The 22,737-nt window shown below is 42.3% G+C and overlaps 1 long non-coding RNA gene across 4 annotated transcripts in view; it reads left to right on the forward strand.

The window, feature by feature from the left end:
- The first annotated feature begins 658 nt into the window (after positions 1 to 658).
- Positions 659 to 22,737, forward strand: part of LOC135320719 (uncharacterized) — a 37,048-nt gene continuing 14,969 nt past the window's right edge. For 2 of the 4 annotated variants that reach the window (XR_010379983.1, XR_010379980.1), the window contains exons 1-2: positions 16,003 to 16,433; positions 21,385 to 21,953. This is a non-coding gene — a long non-coding RNA (uncharacterized LOC135320719). Of the gene's footprint in view, positions 898 to 16,002; positions 16,434 to 21,384; positions 21,954 to 22,737 lie in introns of those variants that run through there. The other 2 variants (XR_010379981.1, XR_010379982.1) reach the window with 2 other exon arrangements.

Consider the following 22,737-nt stretch of genomic DNA (forward strand, 5'->3'; position numbering starts at 1 on the left):
ATTTTATTCGAGAGTATTTGACCTTTAAGGAGTTCACAGTTGTTCACCGAGTGTGAAGGAGGAGGAACTCTGATTCTAGTAGGGGCTTGTTCTCCTCCTACTGGATTCATTGCAGCTCAGGTCCTGATCCTTTGAAATGGATGCCTGAGTGGAGTGGAGGGAAGAGCATGTGATTGATAGCTAGGCACAAACCTGGGAATAGGCTTACCTGGGCTTGGTGCATTTCGGTCTGAATGATTCGTAAATGCCCCTTGGGATGTGTGGATTCCCAAGATCTCTTCCAAGAATATGAGCACTTTTATCATCTCTGTCATCTCTTCTCTTTAGACGTCAGGAATCTTGGACCCGTTCTTGGAGCAGAGAATTGAGTAACTTTCTCAAGGGCACGTTGATTCTCCGTATGTTTCTGCCAGTATCAGCGAGGTTCAGAAGGTCTCATGAATGTCTTTCGAGCCTGGTACTCTCTAGAGATGTCTCCATGCCGATATTCTCCACTGTAGCAGAACAACTCTCCTCAATGTGTTCGCACATCTCCTCAATCCATGCAGCCAGGTTTTCTGCCAGCTTCTCTTCGTGTCTCCCATAAAGTCGACGTCAACATGACTGGGCAAGTCTGAAAATACCTCGGAGCCTCACCAGTAAGCTGATGACAGGCAGATCTTCCACTGTCTGCCCTTTCAGATTCTGGAAACTGACCCATGAACTCAGGTCTTTGGGCAGCAGCAGTATCTCGAACTTACTCAGGTTCCCGAACAAAAGACCTAAGCCAATCCCCACATAGGGAAGCAGACCCACCATCAAACTGATCCACCCACAGAATTCTGCCCAGTTACCTTGGATCCACCAGCCGCAACAAGCCTCGTGGTGCACAGCATCTTTCCACCTGGAATCCAACCGGTAACTGCCATCCCCAGTGGTTGATGCATCAAGTCCGTGTTGGGTGTGATGCTGCATTAGACGAGAGTTTCCTAAGGGAAATGTGATTCTATCCACAAGGGTCCCATGGTCCTTTTCTCTTCCCTCTTTCCTATTGTTCAGATCTGTATACACAGTACAAACGGAGGGAAGAGTGTCCATGTTCAGTTTATGGATTCACATCTACTTAAACTTTCTAACAGTTCACAGTACACAGAGACCCACTCAAGGAAACTCATGTTTGTGTAATATCCATTCACCCAGATTACATATCCGTCTGTTGATTTCTGCTGAAACAACCACACTCTCATAATATGGATCCATTTGTTTCATGGGGGCTGAAATTCCTAGAAATGAAACCAATCCCAACGTGCACTTTCCTGTCTGTCTCTTTTGCTCTTAGTACAGTTTTGCAGAGCTAATTGTCTTTGTTATAGGCTTATGCCATTTCTTCTCTACATAGGGTAGAATTTGGCATTCGTTCATCCTGTTGGAAGACTTGTGAGTCTATATCCAGTTCTATGAACCACTCTTATTCAAAACCGTCATTTGGGTTGGCTCACGATATGCACTTCTGGATCAGTATCTGAATAGTAATGCACGCGTCTGTTTTCTGAATACAAGTGTGTAGAGTACATGCTAACAGCGATAATAGGTCGATGCGTGCTGAATGAACCTTGACATCACTTTCAGTATTTTGTCTTGAATATTCATGGTTTTTTGGTATATGTCAGCCAACTGTAACCTTTTGGTGTTTGTTTGTTTGTCTGATTGTTTGTTTTGCCAACACATTAGGCCATGCATCTCTCCTTTTGCTTCAGATAGTCATGTAAGCTGATTCACTTAAGACACTGCTTAAAATCACCTATGATTTCCTGCTAACCTCTCCCATCTTTAGGATTTTGATGTCCTCCTTGCCTTCTTCTTCTTACTTCTTTGCAACTCAGGCTCTTCTTGCATTTGCAATAATGGTTTTGTTATTTCCATTTTATCTTGCTACTTTTCTTCTCAGGGTAGGATTCTAAATTTTTGTTTTAGGATCAGTCACAAACTGCTGAATTCTTTTAAGATTGGCCTGTCAGTGAAATTCCCTAGCTCTACCGTTGTTATAAACGGCGGTCATTTGGCATAGGCTACCCTAGATTGCAGCTTTTTCTCATTCAGGATATGGTCTATGTCCTGGCACTCCTCCCCGTGCTGCAAAATTTCTGCCGTGATATCAGCTGAAACCCGTCTGGAGGTTCTGTTGTGTCTAAGTTGCTTTCCTCGAGGTGCATTTTACATCACTTGGATGATCATGAACTTTGTTTATTTGAATTCTACAGCTGCTTGTTGTTCTATTGGTATTCCACCTCTTTTGGACATTGTGTACTTCCTGAATTTGTATAGATGATACTTTCTTGGCTCTCAGCAAGTTTCATTCTGATTTTTCTACAAATTCCTTTTCAGAATTTATTATTTTATCTCTTTCTTTTCCATTTGGGAATCCTATGAGTCCTATTCTTACCTGATTTTTCTTAACCCAGGATTCAACAGTGATGTTAGCGTTGGTTTGCCCTTGCTTTTCTGTGTCTTCTTCTGATGGAGGGATTTCTGTTCCCCTGTCCTCACAGTCATTCACGAGTCCCTCTGCATTATGTAGTCTGCTTAGGATTGACTTTAGCCCAGTTTTTATCTCATCCATTGAGTTTTCTGATACTATTGGGTTCTTCTTTAGAGTTTCTCTTCCCCTTTTCTGGTGTTCTGCCTTTTGTGATTCTGAGGCATTGTGGTTCATCAGTGTTTTCCTCACCTCCATTTTCAGAGCTTGCTCTGTTATGGTTTTGCCGTCTAGTTGTTTGAAAGCTTATTTTTTGGGCCTTCAATCTCTTTGGAACTGAAAATGGTACTTCCTGTTTCTTTTACTATAATTCTTTTACTCTACAGTTCAGGTACTATCATGTATCTAATATAGACTTATAGGGCTTGGTTAAGTGCAAACTTTAGACTCTTTGGTGTACGCAATTCCAAGTTATTTCTGTGAAGACAATTTTCCCTATACCTTGATGCCATGCCCTGTTCCTGTGTGTGTTGTCTGGTATATCTCTAAATCCTGGTGTTGCCTTTGTTGGGATGAACACGCCATACTGTTTCAGTTATTAGAACTTCATTTTTATTACACTAATCTCACAATTCTGAAAGGGCACAGGGCACTTCCTCTAGTGGAAATGAAGCTTCTATAGGTTTTCAGCTCTGCATTCTTCTTTATGTCATTTTGAAGTGTCTCCAAAACTGCCAACATAGAGTGCGCTTATACTTTTTCCTGCCATGGGAATGTCCCAATGTTACCAGTTCTTCCCAGAGCTTCTCTGTCTACAGAAACACCAGTGGAAGCATATGTATTGATGTCATATTTCAGCGCCTGTTGGGATGATCCCGCCGACCGGCCTATGTGTCCTCGGTGCAGTACCCTGTCAGTGACGTCCAATATGTAGCATCTGCATTTGGGTGATAATGCTGTAAGAAATGCTTCATCTTCTCATGCTGTGGACTTTGACCATTCTTCCTAGTTCTATCATTCTTGAGTAATGGGTTCACGAAGGCAACAACAGAGCTCTTCCGCATCCTCTGCCTCAAACCAGACTGTAATCCCAATCCAGGTTATGAATGTAGCAGATCCTAAATCTTTTAATAATGATTTCAAACCCAACGCCCCCTGGAACACTCAGTCCATATGCATGATACCTCTGATTGAGCCCCATAAGTGCTCTAATGGCAAAATGTCAAATTGGACCCTGGTCCTGAAGATGCAGTGGATGTGGACATAGGACATATCGATAAACGCAACCTCACACGCCAGTGCGGTTGCTGTCTCACTGAGGTCACAGTTCTCTTTGCTCTCTTGAAAGTACCCACCAAAACCCACAACGCACTCTAGAACCCTGAGTACTGCGAGAGCCATCATCTGTAGCCCTACCCCTTTTTTTCTGCTGCCTCTGCTAGCTCAGATTTGGCAGCTCGGATCTTGGTCTCAGATTCAATTGTGGGGATATTTTGAGCTGATTTCTTTGAGTTCTGTCAGCCAAGCATCTGCTGTGCACTCTGCTAACACTCAGCACATCACCTACTATCCCATGCCTGCTGCCCGCTTTAGAGTGTGCTTCCAAGTAAAACAGAGTTTCACCTTTGATGCTCCATTACCAGAGGTCAGATCCTGCACTGGTTTCCATTCTCTACTTTGCCTTTTCCTGCTACCAGGTTTTCTGAGGCCTCATCCTGTCTTTGGAAGTAACAGACCACTCTTAGGAAAGTGCCCTTTCCAAGGGCTGGGTGAGTGGGTGTTTACAATATTTTGTGTATGGTAGCTAGTGAGAGCAGTTTGCACTGGTTCTCTTCCTACTGGGCATTGATAAATCAACACTTTCCACATAAAATTCACAGAAATTGGATATTTGTTTCGCTCCTTTTTTTACAGCCATCGTCGGTGTGTTTGTCCAAAGACTCCAGCTTTGACCTTATGTTGACAAGGCAGTTGCAGCCTTTAGGAAAGTTAACAGTATCGATTTACATGTTTTGGGATTTATATGAAAGTGAAGTTAGTTTTTGAAAATTACCAAATCAACCTAGAAGCAAGAGTTGTCAATTTCAGTAAGATTTTGTCAGCTCTAAGAATTAAACAGACAGTCTCAATGTAAAATAGCCGTCCAAAACTTTGAAGGGGACATGCCAAAGCTTTTCTCTTGAAGCCTCCAAAAACAAAAGGAACAATGAAATACTTATTGAACCATGAATTAACCCCCATCCTGGGTTTCCCTTGTGAACCTGGTGCCCATTAATCCCAATGACACATACTAGGCAATGTTGGCATTTCAAGGTGTAACATTCCTCTCTAGGAATATACAAGAAAATCTAAACAAAATATATAATTTTAGGCTTGATTCCAAAAGCACCTAGAGGCATTTAACTATGAGAAACCTGCTGCAGCTATGCTAGGCTATTGAGAACCAGGTGCTCTTCTATCAGTGCTGAGAAGGCTTAATCATCCGATCATGTTGGGTAAAGCAATTTAACACAACCAAGTCTGCACCTCCAAGATATAGTGCACCCGGGGCTCGATATAAGTGAATGAATGTCCAGATAAACTGTGTCTTTAATGTGTTTGGCGAATTTTACAGTTCAGTTCACTATCTGACTTCTAATATTTTCCTGTATTGTCTTGAAAAACTGAGGCCTAATACAAATTCAATTTCATTCAATGTTTCTCCTCACTTCCCACACTCCATTCAGCCCAAAGAATACATAAACACAGGATTTCCTGAATCTAGGGGAAGGTCATCATTTCTTTGTGTGAGCTAAGTATTCAATTCCTATCTATTTTATTCGAGAGTATTTGACTTTTAAGGAGTTCACAGTTGTTCACCGAGTGTGAAGGAGGAGGAACTCTGATTCTAGTAGGGGCTTGTTCTCCTCCTACTGGATTCATTGCAGCTCAGGTTCTGATCCTTTGAAATGGATGCCTGAGTGGAGTGGAGGGAAGAGCATGTGATTGATAGCTAGGCACAAACCTGGGAATAGGCTTACCTGGGCTTGGTGCATTTCGGTCTGAATGATTCGTAAATGCCCCTTGGGATGTGTGGATACTCACGACCTCTTCCAAGAACATGAGCGCTTTTATCATCTCTGCCATCTCTTCTCTTTTAGACGTCAGGAATCTTGGACCCGTTCTTGGAGCAGAGAATCGAGTAACTTTCTCAAGGGCACGTTGAATCTCCGTATGTTTCTGCCAGTATCAGCGAGGTTCAGAAAGTCTCATGAATGTCTTTCGAGCCTGGTATGCTCGAGAGATGTCTCCATGCCAATATTCTCCACTGTAGCAGAACAACTCTCATCAATGTGTTCGCACATCTCCTCAATCCATGCAGCCAGGTTTTCTGCCAGCTTCTCTTCGTGTCTCCCATAAAGTCGACGTCAACATGATTTGGGAAGTCTGAAAATACCTTGGAGCCTCACCAGTAACCTGATGACAGGCAGATATTCCACTGTCTGCCCGTTCAGATTCTGGAAACTGACCCGTGTACTCAGGTCTTTGGGCAGCAACAGTATCTCGAACTTACTCAGGTTTCCGAACAAAAGACCTAAGCCAATCCCCACATAGGGAAGCAGACCCACCATCAAACTGATCCACCCATAGAATTCTGCCCACTTACCTTGGATCCACCAGCCGCAACAAGCCTCGTGGTGCATAGCAACTTTCAACCTGGAATCCAACCGTTAACTGCCATCCCCAGTGGTTGATGCATCAAGTCCGTGTTGGGGGTGATGCTGCATTAGACGAGAGTTTCCTAAGGGAAATGTGATTCTATCCACAAGGGTCCCATGGTCCTTTTCTCTTCCCTCTTTCCTATTGTTCAGATCTGTATACACAGTACAAACGGAGGGAAGAGTGTCCATGTTCAGTTTATGTATTCACACCTATTTAAACTTTCTAACAGTTCACAGTGCACAGAGACCCACTCAAGGAAACTCATGTTTGTGTAATATCCATTCACCCAGATTACATATCCGTCTGTTGCTTTCTGCTGAAACACCCACACTCTCAGAATATGGATCCATTTGTTTCATGGGGGCTGAAATTCCTAGAAATGAAACCAATCCCAACGTGCACTTTCCTGTCTGTCTATTTTGCTCCTAGTACAGTTTTGCAGAGCTAATTGTCTTTGTTATAGGCTTATGCCATTTCTTCTCTACATAGGGTAAAATTAGGCATTCGTTCATCCTGTTGGAAGACTTGTGAGTCTATATCCAGTTCTATGAACCACTCTTATTCAAAACCGTCATTTGGGTTGGCTCACGATATGCACTTCTGGATTAGTATCTATGAATAGAAATGCACGCGTCTGTTTTCTGAATACAAGTGTGTTCAGTACATGCTAACAGCGATAATAGTTCGATGCGTGCTGAATGATCCTTGACATCACTTTGAGTATTTTGTCTTGAATATTCATGGTTGTTTGGTATATGTCAGCCAACTGTAACCTTTTGGTGTTTGTTTGTTTGTCTGATTGTTTGTTTTGCAAACACATTAGGCCATGAATCTCTCCTTATGCTTCAGATAGTCATGTAAGCTGATTCACTTAAGACACTGCTTAAAATCACCTATGTTTTCCTGCTACCCTCTCCCATCTTTAGGATTTTGATGTCCTCCTTGCCTTCTTCTTCTTACTTCTTTGCAACTCAGGCTCTTCTTGCATTTGCAATAATGGTTTTGTTATTTCCTTTTCATCTTGCTACTTTTCTTCTCAGGTTAGGATTCTCAATTTTTGTTTTAGGATCAGTCTCAAACTGCTGAATTCTTTTCAGGTTGCCAGTCAGTGAAATTCCCTAGCTCTGCCGTTGTTATAAACGGCGGTCATTTGGCATAGGCTACCCTAGATTGCAGCTTTTGCTCATTCAGGATATGGTCTATGTCCTGGCACTCCACCCCGTGCTGAAAATTTCTGCCGAGATATCAGCTGAAACCCCTCTGGAGGTTCTGTTGTGACTAAGTTGCTTTCCTCGAGGTGCATTTTACATCACTGGGATGATCATGAACTTTGTTTATTTGAATTCTACAGCTGCTTGTACGTCTATTTGTATTCCACCTCTTTTGGACGCTGTGTACTTGCTGAATTCGTATAGATGATACTTTCTTGGCTCTCAGCAAGTTTCATTCTGATTTTTCTACAAATTCCTTTTCAGAATTTATTATTTTATCTCTTTCTTTTCCATTTGGGAATCCTATGAGTCCTATTCTTACCTGCTTTTTCTTAACCCAGGATTCAACAGTGATGTTAGCGTTGGTTTGCACTTGCTTTTCTGTGTCTTCTTCTGATGGAGGGATTTCTGTTCCCCTGTCCTCACAGTCATTCACGAGTCCCTCTTCATTATGTAGTCTGCTTAGGATTGACTTTAGCCCAGTTTTTATCTCATCCATTGAGTTTTCTGATACTATTGGGTTCTTCTTTAGAGTTTCTCTTCCCCTTTTCTGGTGTTCTGCCTTTTGTGATTCTGAGGCACTGTGGTTCATCATTGTTTTCCTCACCTCCATTTTCAGAGCTTGCTCTGTTATGGTTTTGCCGTCTAGTTGTTTGAAAGCTTATTTTTTAGGCCTTCAATCTCTTTGGAACTGAAAATGGTACTTCCTGTTTCTTTTACTATACTTCATTTACTCTAAATTTCAGGTACTATCATGTATCTAATATAGACTTATAGGGCTTGGTTAAGTGCAAACTTTAGACTCTTTGGTGTACGCAATTCCATGGTATTTCTGTGAGGACAATTTTCCCTATACCTTGATGCCATGCCCTGTTCCTGTGTGTGTTGTCTGGTATATCTCTAAATCCTGGTGTTGCCTTTGTTGGGATGAACACACCATACTGTTTCAGTTAGTAGAACCTCATTTTTATTGCACTAATCTCACAATTCTGAAAGGGCACAGGGCACTTCCTCTAGTGGAAATGAAGCTTCTATAGGTTTTCAGCTCTGCATTCTTCTGTATGTCATTTTGAAGTGTCTCCAAAACAGACAACATAGAGTGCGCTTGTACTTTCTACTGCCATGGGAATGTCCCAATGTTACCAGTTCTTCCCAGAGCTTCTCTGTCTACAGAAACACCAGTGGAAGCATATGTATGGATGTCATACTTCAGGGCCTGCTGGGATGATCCCGCAGACCCACCTATGTGTCCTCGTTGCAGTACTTTTTCAGTGCCGTCCAAAATGTAGCATCTGCATTTGGGTGATAATGCTGTAAGAAATGCTTCATCTTCTCATGCTGTGGACTTTGACCACTCTTCCTAGTTCTCTCATTCTTGAGTTATAGGTTCACAAAGGCAACCACAGAGCTGTTGCGCATCCTCTGCCTCAAACCAGACTGTAATCCCAATCCAGGTTATGAATGTAGCAGATCCTAAATCTTTTAATACTGATTTCAAACCCAACTGCCCCTGGAACACTCAGTCCAGATGCATGATACCTCTGATTGAGCCCCACACGTGCTCTAATGGCAAAATGTCAAATTGGACCCTGGTCCTGAAGATGCAGTGGATGTGGACATAGGAAATATCGATAAACTCAACCTCACGCGCCAGTGCGGTTGCTGTCTCACTGAGGTCACACTTCTCTTTGCTCTCTTGAAAGTACCCACCAAAACCCACAACGCACTCTAGATCCCTGAGTTCTGCGAGAGATATCATCCATAGCCCTACCCCTCTTTTTCCGCTGCCTCTGCTAGCTCAGATTTGGCAGCTCGGATCTTGGTCTCAGATTCAATTGTGGGGATATTTTGAGCTGATTTCTTTGAGTTCTGTCAGCCAAGCATCTGCTGTGCACTCTGCTAACACTCAGCGCTTCACCTTCAATCCCATGCCTGCTGCCGGCTTGAGAGTGTGCTTCCAAGAAAAACAGAGTTTCACCTTTGATGCTCCATTACCAGAGGTCAGATCCTGCACTGGTTTCCATTCTCTACTTTGCCTTTTCCTGCTACCAATTTTTTTGAGGCCTCATCCTGTCTTTGGAAATAACAGACCACTCTTAGGAAAGTGTCCTTGCCAAGGGCTGGGTGAGTGGTTGTTTACAATATTTTGTGTATGGTAGCTAGTGAGAGCAGTTTTCACTGGTTCTCTTCCTACTGGGCATTGATAAATCAACACTTTCCACATAAAATTCACAGAAATTGGATATTTGTTTCGCTCCGTATTTTACAGCCATTGTCGGAGTGTTTGTCCAAAGACTCCAGCTTTGACCTTATGTTGACAAGTCAGTTGCAGCCTTTGGGAAAGTTAACAGTATCGATTTACGTGTTTTGGGATTTATATGAAAGTGAAGTTAGTTTTTGAATATTACCAAATCAACCTAGAAGCAAGAGTTGTCAATTTCAGTAAGATTTTGTCAGCTCTAAGAAATAAACAGTCAGTCTCAATGTAAAATAGCAGTCCAAAACTTTGAAGGGGACATGCCAACACTTTTCTCTTGAAGCCTCCAACAACAAAAGGAACAATGAAGTACTTATTGAACCATGAATTAACCCCCATCCTGGGTTTCCCTTGTGAACATGGTGCCCTTTAATCCCAATGACACATACTAGGCAATGTTGGCATTTCAAGGTGTAACATTCCTCTCTAGGAATATAAAAGATAATCTAAACAGAATATATAACTTTAGGCTTGATTCCAAAAGCACATAGAGGCATTTAACTATGAGAAACCTGCTGCAGATATACTAGGCTATTGAAAATCAGGTGCTCTTTTATCAGTGCTGAGAAGGCTTAATAATCCAATCATGTTGGGTAAAGCAATTTAACACAACCAAGTCTGCACATCCAAGATATAGTGCACCCGGGGCTTGATGTAAGTGAATGACTGTCCAGATAACTTGTGTCTTTAATGTGTTTGGCGAATTTTACAGTTCAGTTCACTATCTGACTTCTAATATTTTCCTGTATTGTCTTGAAAAACTGAGGCCTAATACAAATTCAATTTCATTCAAAGTTTCCCCTCACTTCCTACACTCCATTCAGCCCAAAGAATACATAAACCCAGGATTTCCTGAATCTAGGGGAAGGTCATCAGTTCTTTGTGTGAGCTAAGTATTCATTTCCTATCTATTTTATTCGAGAGTATTTGACTTTTAAGGAGTTCACAGTTGTTCACCGAGTGTGAAGGAGGAGGAACTCTGATCCTAGTAGGGGCTTGTTCTCCTCCTACTGGATTCATTGCAGCTCAGGTTCTGATCCTTTGAAATGGATGCCTGAGTGGAGTGGAGGGAAGAGCATGTGATTGATAGCTAGGCACAAACCTGGGAATAGGCTTACCTGGGCTTGGTGCATTTCGGTCTGAATGATTCGTAAATGCCCCTTGGGATGTGTGGATTCTCACGACCTCTTCCAAGAACATGAGTGCTTTTATCATCTCTGCCATCTCTTCTCTTTTAGACGTCAGGAATCTTGGACCCGTTCTTGGAGCAGAGAATCGAGTAACTTTCTCAAGGGCACGTTGAATCTCTGTATGTTTCTGCCAGTATCAGCGAGGTTCAGAAAGTCTCATGAATGTCTTTCGAGCCTGGTATGCTCTAGAGATGTCTCCATGCCGATATTCTCCACTGTAGCAGAACAACTCTCATCAATGTGTTCGCACATCTCCTCAATCCATGCAGCCAGGTTTTCTGCCAGCTTCTCTTCGTGTCTCCCATAAATTCGACGTCAACATGACTGGGCAAATCTGAAAATACCTCGGAGCCTCACCAGTAAGCTGATGACAGGCAGATCTTCCACTGTCTGCCCTTTCAGATTCTGGAAACTGACCCGTGAACTCAGGTCTTTGGGCAGCAGCAGTATCTCGAACTTAGGTTCCCGAACAATAGACTTAAGCCAATCCCCACATAGGGAAGCAGACCCAACATCAAACTGATCCACCCACAGAATTCTGCCCAGTTACCTTGGATCCACCAGCCACAACAAGCCTCGTGGTTCACAGTAACATTCCACCTGGAATCCAACCGGTAACTGCCATCCCCAGTGGTTGATGCATCAATTCCGTGTTGGGGGTGATGCTGCATTAGACGAGAGTTTCCTAAGGGAAATGTGATTCTATCCACAAGGGTCCCATGGTCCTTTTCTCTTCCCTCTTTCCTTTTGTTCAGATCTGTATACACAGTAAAAAACGGAGGGAAGAGTGGCCATGTTCAGTTTATGGTTTCACACCTATTTAAACTTTCTAACAGTTCACACTACACAGAGACCCACTCAAGGAAACTCATGTTTGTGTAATATCCATTCACCCAGATTACATATCCGTCTGTTGCTTTCTGCTGAAACAGCCACACTCTAAGAATATGGATCCATTTGTTTCATGGGGGCTGAAATTCCTAGAAATGAAACCAATCCCAACGTGCACTTTCCTGTCTGAATCTTTTGCTCTTAGTACAGTTTTGCAGAGCTAATTGTCTTTGTTATAGGCTTATGCCATTTCTTCTCTACATAGGGTAGAATTAGGCATTCGTTCATCCTGTTGGAAAACTTGTGAGTCTATATCCAGTTCTATGAACCAGTCTTATTCAAAACCGTCATTTGGGTTTGCTCACGATATGCACTTCTGGATCTGTATCTATGAATAGTAATGCACGCGTCTGTTTTCTGAATACAATTGTGTTGAGTACATGCTAACAGCGATAATAGGTCGATGCGTGCTGAATGATCCTTGACATCATTTTGAGTATTTTGTCTTGAATAATCATGGTTGTTTGGTATATGTCAGCCAACTGTAACCTTTTGGTGTTTGTTTGTTTGTCTGATTGTTTGTTTTGCAAACACATTAGGCCATGCATCTCTCCATTTGCTTCAGATAGTCATGTAAGCTGATTCACTTAAGACACTGCTTAAAATCACCTATGAATTCCTGCTACCCTCTCCCATCTTTAGGATTTTGATGTCCTCCTTGCCTTCTTCTTCTTACTTCTTTGCAACTCAGGCTCTTCTTGCATTTGCAATAATGGTTTTGTTATTTCCATTTCATGTTGCTACTTTTCTTCTCAGGGTAGGATTCTCAATTTTTGTTTTATTATCAGTCTCAAACTGCTGAATTCTTTTCAGGTTTGCCGGTCAGTGAAATTCCCTAGCTCTGCCGTTTTTATAAACGGTGGTCATTTGGCATAGGCTACCCTAGATTGCAGCTTTTTCTCATTCAGGATATGGTCTATGTCCTGGCACTCCTCCCCGTGCTGAAATTTTCTGCCGAGATATCAGCTGAAACCCCTCTGGAGGTTCTGTTGTGACTAAGTTGCTTTCCTCGAGGTGCATTTTACATCACTGGGATGATCATGAACTTTGTTTATTTGAATTCTACAGCTGCTTGTTGGTCTATTGGTATTCCACCTCTTTTGGACGCTGTGTACTTGCTGAATTCGTATAGATGATACTTTCTTGGCTCTCAGCAAGTTTCATTCTGATTTTTCTACAAATTCCTTTTCAGAATTTATTATTTTATCTCTTGGTTTTCCATTTGGGAATCCTATGAGTCCTATTCTTACCTGCTTTTTCTTAACCCAGGATTCAACAGTGATGTTAGCGTTGGTTTGCACTTGCTTTTCTGTGTCTTCTTCTGATGGAGGGATTTCTGTTCCCCTGTCCTCACAGTCATTCACGAGTCCCTCTGCATTATGTAGTCTGCTTAGGATTGACTTTAGCCCAGTTTTTATCTCATCCATTGAGTTGTCTTATACTATTGGGTTCTTCTTTAGAGTTTCTCTTCCCCTTTTCTGGTGTTCTGCCTTTTGTGATTCTGAGGCACTGTGGTTCATCATTGTTTTCCTCACCTCCATTTTCAGAGCTTGCTCTGTTATGGTTTTGCCGTCTAGTTGTTTGAAAGCTTATTTTTTGGGCCTTCAATCTCTTTGGAACTGAAAATGGTACTTCCTGTTTCTTTTACTATACTTCATTTACTCTAAAGTTCAGGTACTATCATGTATCTAATATAGACTTATAGGGCTTGGTTAAGTGCAAACTTTAGACTCTTTGGTGTACGCAATTCCATGGTATTTCTGTGAGGACAATTTTCCCTATACCTTGATGCCATGCCCTGTTCCTGTGTGTGTTGTCTGGTATATCTCTAAATCCTGGTGTTGCCTTTGTTGGGATGAACACACCATACTGTTTCAGTTAGTAGAACCTCATTTTTATTGCACTAATCTCACAATTCTGAAAGGGCACAGGGCACTTCCTCTAGTGGAAATGAAGCTTCTATAGGTTTTCAGCTCTGCATTCTTCTGTATGTCATTTTGAAGTGTCTCCAAAACAGCCAACATAGAGTGCGCTTGTACTTTCTACTGCCATGGGAATGTCCCAATGTTACCAGTTCTTCCCAGAGCTTCTCTGTCTACAGAAACACCAGTGGAAGCATATGTATGGATGTCATACTTCAGGGCCTGCTGGGATGATCCCGCAGACCCACCTATGTGTCCTCGTTGCAGTACTTTTTCAGTGCCGTCCAAAATGTAGCATTTGCATTTCGGTGATAATGCTGTAAGAAATGCTTCATCTTCTCATGCTGTGGACTTTGACCACTCTTCCTAGTTCTCTCATTCTTGAGTTATAGGTTCACAAAGGCAACCACAGAGCTGTTGCGCATCCTCTGCCTCAAACCAGACTGTAATCCCAATCCAGGTTATGAATGTAGCAGATCCTAAATCTTTTAATACTGATTTCAAACCCAACTGCCCCTGGAACACTCAGTCCAGATGCATGATACCTCTGATTGAGCCCCACACGTGCTCTAATGGCAAAATGTCAAATTGGACCCTGGTCCTGAAGATGCAGTGGATGTGGACATAGGAAATATCGATAAACTCAACCTCACGCGCCAGTGCGGTTGCTGTCTCACTGAGGTCACACTTCTCTTTGCTCTCTTGAAAGTACCCACCAAAACCCACAATGCACTCTAGATCCCTGAGTTCTGCGAGAGATATCATCCATAGCCCTACCCCTCTTTTTCCGCTGCCTCTGCTAGCTCAGATTTGGCAGCTCGGATCTTGGTCTCAGATTCAATTGTGGGGATATTTTGAGCTGATTTCTTTGAGTTCTGTCAGCCAAGCATCTGCTGTGCACTCTGCTAACACTCAGCGCATCACCTTCAATCCCATGCCTGCTGCCAGCTTGAGAGTGTGCTTCCAAGGAAAACAGAGTTTCACCTTTGATGCTCCATTACCAGAGGTCAGATCCTGCACTGGTTTCCATTCTCTACTTTGCCTTTTCCTGCTTCCGGTTTTTCTGAGGCCTCATCCTATCTTTGGAATTAACAGACCACTCTTAGGAAAGTGTCCTTGCCAAGGGCTGGGTGAGTGGTTGTTTACAATATTTTGTGTATGGTAGCTAGTGAGAGCAGTTTGCACTGGTTCTCTTCCTACTGGGCATCGACAAATCAACACTTTTCACAAATAATTCACAGAAATTGGATATTTGTTTCGCTCCGTTTTTTAAAGCCCTCGTCGTAGGGTTTGTCCGAAGAATCCAGCTTTGACCTTATGTTGATAAGTCAGTTGCAGTCTTTAGAAAGTTAACAGTATCGATTTACATGTTTTGGGATTTACATGTAAGTGAAGTTAGCTTTTGAAAATTACCAAATCAATCTAGTAACCAGACTTGACAATTTCAGTAAGATTTTGTCAACTCTAAGGAAAAAAACTGACACTCTCAATGTAAAATATCCGTCCAAAAGTTTGAAGTGGTCATGCCATCTCTTTTCTCTTAAAGCCTTCAACAACAAAAGGAACAATGAAATACTTATTGGAACCATGAAATAACACCCATCCTGGGTTTCCCTTGTGCACCTGGTGCCCTTTACTCCCAATGACACATACTAGGCATTGTTGGCATTTCAAGGGTTAACATTCCTCTCTAGGAATGTACAAGAAAATCTAAACAGAATATACAAATTTAGGCATGATTACAAAGCACCTAGAGGCATGTAACTATGAGAAACCTGCTGAAGCTATGCTAGGCTATTGACAACCAGGTGCTCTTCTATCAGTGCTGAGAAGGCTTAATCATCCGATCATGTTGGGGAAAGCAATTCAACACAACCAAGTCTGCACCTCCAAGAAATATTGCACCTGGCGCTTGACGGAAGTGAATGTCCACATAACCTGTGTTTAAATGTTTTGGCGACTTTTACAGTTCAGTTCACTATCTGACTTGTAATATTTTCCTGTACTGTCTTGTAAAACTGAGGCCTATTACATATTCAATTTCCTTCTAATATTTCCCTCACTTCCCACAATCTTTTCAGCCCAAAGAATACATAACCCCAGAATTTCCTGGATCTAGGGGAAAGTCATCATTTCATTAAATGAGCTAGGTATTCAATCCCTATCTATTTTAGTCGAGAGTATTTGAACTTTAAGGAGTTCACAGTTGTTCACCGTTTGTCAAGGTGTAGGAACTCTGATTCTAGTAGGGGCTTGCTCTCCTCCTACTGGATTCATTGCAGCTCAGGTTCTGATACTTTGTAATGGATGACTGAGTGGAGTGGCGGGAAGAGCATGTGATTGATAGCTAGGCACAAACCTGGGAATAGGCTTACCAGGGCTTGGTGCATTTCGGTCTGAATGATTCGTAAATGCCCCTTGGGATGTGTGGATTCTCACGACCTCTTCCAAGAACATGAGCGCTTTTATCATCTCTGCCATCTCTTCTCTTTTAGACGTCATGAATCTTGGACCCGTTCTTGGAGCAGAGAATCGAGTAACTTTCTCAAGGGCACGATGACCCTCCGTATGTTTCTGCCAGTATCAGCGAGGTTCAGAAGGTCTCATGAATGTCTTTCGAGCCTGGTATGCTCTAGAGATGTCTCCATGCCGATATTCTCCACTGTAGCAAAACAACTCTCATCAATGTGTTCGCACATCTCCTCAATCCATGCAGCCAGTTTTCTGCCAGCTTCTCTTCGTGTCTCCCATAAAGTCGACGTCAACATGACTGGGCAAGTCTGAAAATACCTCGGAGCCTCACCAGTAAGCTGATGACAGGCCGATGTTCCACTGTCTGCCCGTTCAGATTCTGGAAACTGACCCATGAACTCAGGTCTTTGGGCAGCAGCAATATCTCGAACTTACTCAGCTATCAGAAAGAAAGTCCTAAGCCAATCCCCACATAGGGAAGCAGACCCACCATCAAACAGATCAACCCACAGAATTCTGCCCAGTTACCTTGTATCTACCAGCCGCAACAAGCTTCATGGTACACACCAACATTCCACCTGGAATCCAACCTGTAACTGCCATCCCCAGTGGTTGATGCATCAAGTCCTTGTTGGGGGTGATGCTGCATTAGACGAGAGTTTCCTACGGGAAATGTGATTCTATCCACAAGGGTCCCATGGTCCTTTACTCTTCCCTCTTTCTTTTGTTCAGATCTGTATACATAGTACAAACGGAGAGAAGAATGTCCATGATCAGTTTATGGATTCACACCTATTTATACTTTCTAACAGTTAACAGTACACAGAGACCCACTCAAGGAAACTCATGTTTGTGTAATATCCATTCACCCAGATTACATATCCGTCTTTTGCTTTCTGCTGAAACACCCACTCTCTCAGAACATGGATCCATTTGTTTCATGAGGTCAGAAATTCCTAGAAATGAAACCAAACCCAACGTGCACTTTCCTGTCTGTCTCTTTTGCTCTTAGTACAGTTTTGCAGAGCTACATGTCTTTGTTATAGGCTTATGCCATTTCTTCCCTACGTAGGGTATAATAAGGCATTCGTTCATTCTGTTGGAAGACTTGTAAGACTATATCAAGTTCTATGACCCACTCTTATTAAAAATTATCATTTGGGTTGGCTCACGATGTGCACTTCTGGATCAGTATACATGAATAGTAATGCACGCGTCTGTTTTCTGAATACAAGTGTGTTGAGTACATGCTAACAGCGATAAAAGGTCGATGCGTGCTGAATGATCCTTGACATCACTTTGAGTATTTTGTCTTGAATAATCATGGTTGTTTGGTATATGTCAGCCAACTGTAACCTTTTGGTATTTGTTTGTTTGTCTGATTGTTTGTTTTGCAAACACATTAGGACATGCATCTCTCCATTTGCTTCAGATAGTCATGTAAGCTGATTCATTTAAGACACTGCTAAAAATCACCTATGAATTCCTGCTATCCTCTCCCATCTTTAGGATTTTGATGTCCTCCTTGCCTTCTTCTTCTTACTTCTTTGCAACTCAGGCTCTTCTTGCATTTGCAATAATGGTTTTGTTATTTCCATTTCATCATGCTACTTTCCTTCTCAGGGTAGGATTCTCAATTTTTGTTTTAGGATCAGTCTCAAACTGCTGAATTCTTTTCAGGTTTGCCAGTAGGTGAAATTCCCTAGCTCTGCTGTTTTTATAAACGGCGGTCATTTGGCATAGGGTACACTAGATTGCAGCTTTTTCTCATTCAGGATATGGTCTATGTCCTGGCACTCCTCCCCGTGCTGAAAATTTCTGCCAAGATATCAGCTGAAACCCCTCTGGAGGTTCTGTTGTGACTAAGTTGCTTTCCTCGAGGTGCATTTTACATCATTGGGATGATCATGAAATTTGTTTATTTGAATTCTGCAGCTGCTTGTTTGTCTATTGGTATTCCACCACTTTTGGACACTGTGTACTTACTGAATTCATATAGATGATACTTTCTTGGCTCTCAGCAAGTTTCATTCTGATTTTTCTACAAATTCCTTTTCAGAATTTATTATCTTATCTCTTGCTTTTCCATTTGGGAATCCTATGAGTCCTATTCTTACCTGCTTTTTCTTAACCCAGGATTCAACAGTGATGTTAGCGTTGGTTTGCACTTGCTTTTCTGTGTCTCTTCTGATGGAGGGATTACTGTTCCCCTGTCCTCACAGTCATTCACGTGTCCCACTGCATTATGTAGTCTGCTTAGGATTGACTTTAGCCCAGTTTTTATCTCATCCATTGTGTTTTCTGATATAATTGGATTCTTCTTTAGAGTTTCTCTTCCCCTTTCCTGGTTTTCTGCCTTCTGTGATTCTGAGGCACTGTGGTTCATCATTGTTTTCCTCACTTCAATTTTCAGAGCTTGCTCTGTTATCGTTTTGCCTTCTAGTTGTTTGAAAGCTTATTTTTTGGACCTTCAATCTCTTTGGGACTGAAAATGGTACTTCCTGTTTCTTTTACTATACTTCTTTTACTCTACAGGTCAGGTACTGTCATGTATCTAATATAGACTTATAGGGCTTGGATAAGTGCAAACTTTAGACTCTTTGGTGTACGCAATTCCATGGTATTTCTGTGATGCAATTTTCCCTAGACCTTGATGCCATGCCCGGTTCCTGTGTGTGTTGTCTGGTATTTCTCTAAATCCTGGTGTTGCCTTTGATGGAATGAACACACCATACTGTTTCAGTTAGTAGAACCTCATTTTTATTACACTAATCTCACAATTCTGAAAGGGCACAGGGCACTTCCTCTAGTGGAAATGAGGCTTCTATAGGTTTTCAGTTCTGCATTCTTCTGTATGTCATTTTGAAGTGTCTCCAAAACATCCAACATAGATTGCGCTTGTACTTTCTACTGCCATGTGAAAGTCCCAATGTTACCAGTTCTTCCCAGAGCTTCTCTGTCTACAGAAACACCAGTGGAAGCATATGTATGGATGTCATACTTCAGGGCCTGCTGGGATGATCCCGCAGACCGACCTATGTGTCCTCGGTGCAGTAACCTGTCAGTGCCGTCCAAAATGTAGCATCTGCATTTGTGTGATAATGCTGTAAGAAATGCTTCTTCTCATTCTGTGGACTTTGACCACTCTTCCTAATTCTCTCATTCTTGAGTTTTGGGTTCACGAATGCAACCACAGAGCTGTTGCGCATCCTCTGCCTCAAACCATACAGTTATCACTATCCAGGTTATGAATATAGCAGATCCTAAATCTTTTAATACTGATTTCAAAATCAACGACCCCAGGATCACTCAGTCCAGATGCATGATACCTCTGATTGAGCCCCACATGTGCTCTATTGGCAAAATGTCGAATTGGACCCTGGTCCTGCAGATGCAGTGGATGTGGCCATAGGACATATCGATAAACTGAAACTCACGCGCCAGTGCGTTTGCTGTCTCACTGAGGTCACAGTTCTCTTTGCTCTCTTGAAAGTACCCACCAATACCCACAACGAACTCTAGATCCCTGAGTTGTGCGAGAGCCATCATCCCTAGCCCTACCCCTCTTTTTCCGCTGCCTCTGCTAGCTCAGATTTGGCAGCTCGGATCTTGGTCTCAGATTCAATTGTGGGGATATTTTGAGCTGATTTCTTTGAGTTCTCTCAGCCAAGCATCTGCTGTGCACTCTTCTAACACTCAGCGCATTACCTTCAATCCCATGCCTGCTCCGGGCTTGAGAGTGTGCTTCCAAGGAAAACAGAGTTTCACCTTTGATGCTCCATTACCAGAGGTCAGATCCTGCACTGGTATCCATTCTCTACTTTGCCTTTTCCTGCCTTCGGTTTTTCTGAGGCCTCATCCTGTCTTAGGGAGTAACAGACCACTCTTAGGAAAGTGTCCTTGTGAAGGGCGTGTTGAGTGGTTGTTTACAATATTTTCTGAATGGTAGCTAGTGAGAGCAGTTTGCACTTGTTCTCTTCCTACTGGGCATCGACAAATCAACACTTTTCACAAATAATTCACAGAAATTGGATATTAGTTTCGCTTCATTTTCTTTATGGACATTGTCGGAGGGTTTTTTCCAAAGACTCCAGCTTTGACATTAAGTTGATAAGGCAGTTGCAGTCTTTAAGAAAGTTAACAGTATCGATTTACATGTTTTGGGATTTATATGTAAGTGAAGTTAGTTTTTGAAAATTACCAAATCAACCTAGTAGCCAGACTTGACAATTTCAGTAAGATTTTTTCATCTCTAAGGAAAAAACTGACACTCTCAATATAAAATGGCCGTCCAAAAGTTTGAAGGGGTCATGCCAACTCTTTTCTCTTAAAGCATCCAACAACAAAAGGAACAATGAAATACTTATTGGAACCATGAAATAACACCCATCCTGGGTTTCCCTTGTGCACCTGGTGCCCTTTACTCCCAATGACACATACTAGGCATTGTTGGCATTTAAAGGGGTAACATTCCTCTCTAGGAATGTACAAGAAAATCTAAACAGAATGTACACATTTAGGCATGATTACAAAAGCACCTAGAGGCATGTAACTATGAGAAACCTGCTGAAGCTACGCTAGGCTATTGACAAACAGGTGCTCTTCTATCAGTGCTGAGAAGGCTTAATCATCCGATCATGTTGGGGAAAGCAATTCAACACAACCAAGTCTGCACCTCCAAGATATATTGCACCCGGCGCTTGACGGAAGTGAATGTCCACATAACATGTGTTTTAAATGTTTTGGCGAATTTTACAGTTCAGTTCACTATCTGACTTGTAATATTTTCCTGTACTGTTTTGTAAAACTGAGGCCTATTACATACTCAATTTCCTTCAAATATTTCCCTCACTTCCCACACTCCTTTCAGCCCAAAGAATACATAACCCCAGAATTTCCTGGATCTAGGGGAAAGTCATCATTTCATTAAATGAGCTAGGTATTCAATCCCTATCTATTTTAGTCGAGAGTATTTGAACTTTAAGGAGTTCACAGTTGTTCACCGATTGTCAAGGTGTAGGAACTCTGATTCTAGTAGGGGCTTGCTCTCCTCCTACTGGATTCATTGCAGCTCAGGTTCTGATCCTTTGTAATGGATGACTGAGTGGAGTGGCGGGAAGAGCATGTGATTGATAACTAGGCACAAACCTGGGAATAGGCTTACCTGGGCTTGGTGCATTTCGGTCTGAATGATTCGTAAATGCCCCTTGGGATGTGTGGATTCTCACGACCTCTTCCAAGAACATGAGCGCTTTTATCATCTCTGCCATCTCTTCTCTTTTAGACGTCAGGAATCTTGGACCCGTTCTTGGAGCAGAGAATCGAGTAACTTTCTCAAGGGCACAATGACTCTCCGTATGTTTCTGCCAGTATCAGCGAGGTTCAGAAGGTCTCATGAATGTCTTTCGAGCCTGGTATGCTCTAGAGATGTCTCCATGCCGATATTCTCCACTGTAGCAGAACAACTCTCATCAATGTGTTCGCACATCTCCTCAATCCATGCAGCCAGTTTTCTGCCAGCTTCTCTTCGTGTCTCCCATAAAGTCGACGTCAACAGGAATGGGCAAGTCTGAAAATACTTCGGAGCCTCACCAGTAAGCTGATGACAGGCCGATGTTCCACTGTCTGCCCGTTCAGATTCTGGAAACTGACCTGTGAACTCAGGTCTTTGGTCAGCAGCAATATCTCGAACTTACTCAGCTACCAGAAAGAAAGTCCTAAGCCAATCCCCACATAGGGCAGGAGACCCACCATCAAACAGATCCTCCCACAGAATTCTGCCCAGTTACCTTGTATCTACCAGCCGCAAGAAGCTTCATGGTACACACCAACATTCCACCTGGAATCCAACCGGTAACTGCCATCCACAGTGGTTGATGCATCAAGACCGTGTTGGGGGTGATGCTGCATTAGACGAGAGTTTCCTAAGGGAAATGTGATTCTATCCACCAGGGTCCCATGGTCCTTTTCTCTTCCCTCTTTCCTTTTGTTCAGATCTGTATACATAGTACAAAAGGAGAGAAGAGTGTCCATGATCAGTTTATGGATCACACGTATTTAAACTTTCTAACAGTTCACAGTACACAGAGACCCACTGAAGGAAACTCATGTTTGTGTAATATCCATTCACCCAGATTACATATCCGTCTGTTGCTTTCTGCTGAAACACCCACACTCCAATTACATGGATCCATTTGTTTCATGAGGTCAGAAATTCCTAGAAATGAAACCAATCCCAACGTGCACTTTCCTGTCTGTCTCTTTTGCTCTTAGTACAGTTTTGCAGAGCTACATGTCTTTGTTATAGGCTTATGACATTTCTTCCCTACGTAGGGTATAATAAGGCATTCGTTCATTCTTTTGGAAGACTTGTAAGTCTATATCAAGTCCTATGACCCACTCTTATTGAAAACTATCATTTGGGTTGGCTCAGGATGTGCACTTCTGGATCAGTATACATGAATAGTAATGCACGCGTCTGTTTTCTGAATACAAGTGTGTTGAGTACATGCTAACAGCGATAATAGGTCGATGCGTGCTGAATGATCCTTGACATCACTTTGAGTATTTTGTCTTGAATAATCATGGTTGTTTGGTATATGTCAGCCAACTCTAACCTTTTTGTGTTTGTTTGTTT

The sequence above is a fragment of the Camelus dromedarius genome, unplaced genomic scaffold (assembly GCF_036321535.1).
Source record: "Camelus dromedarius isolate mCamDro1 unplaced genomic scaffold, mCamDro1.pat HAP1_SCAFFOLD_114, whole genome shotgun sequence".
Taxonomy (NCBI): domain Eukaryota; kingdom Metazoa; phylum Chordata; class Mammalia; order Artiodactyla; family Camelidae; genus Camelus; species Camelus dromedarius.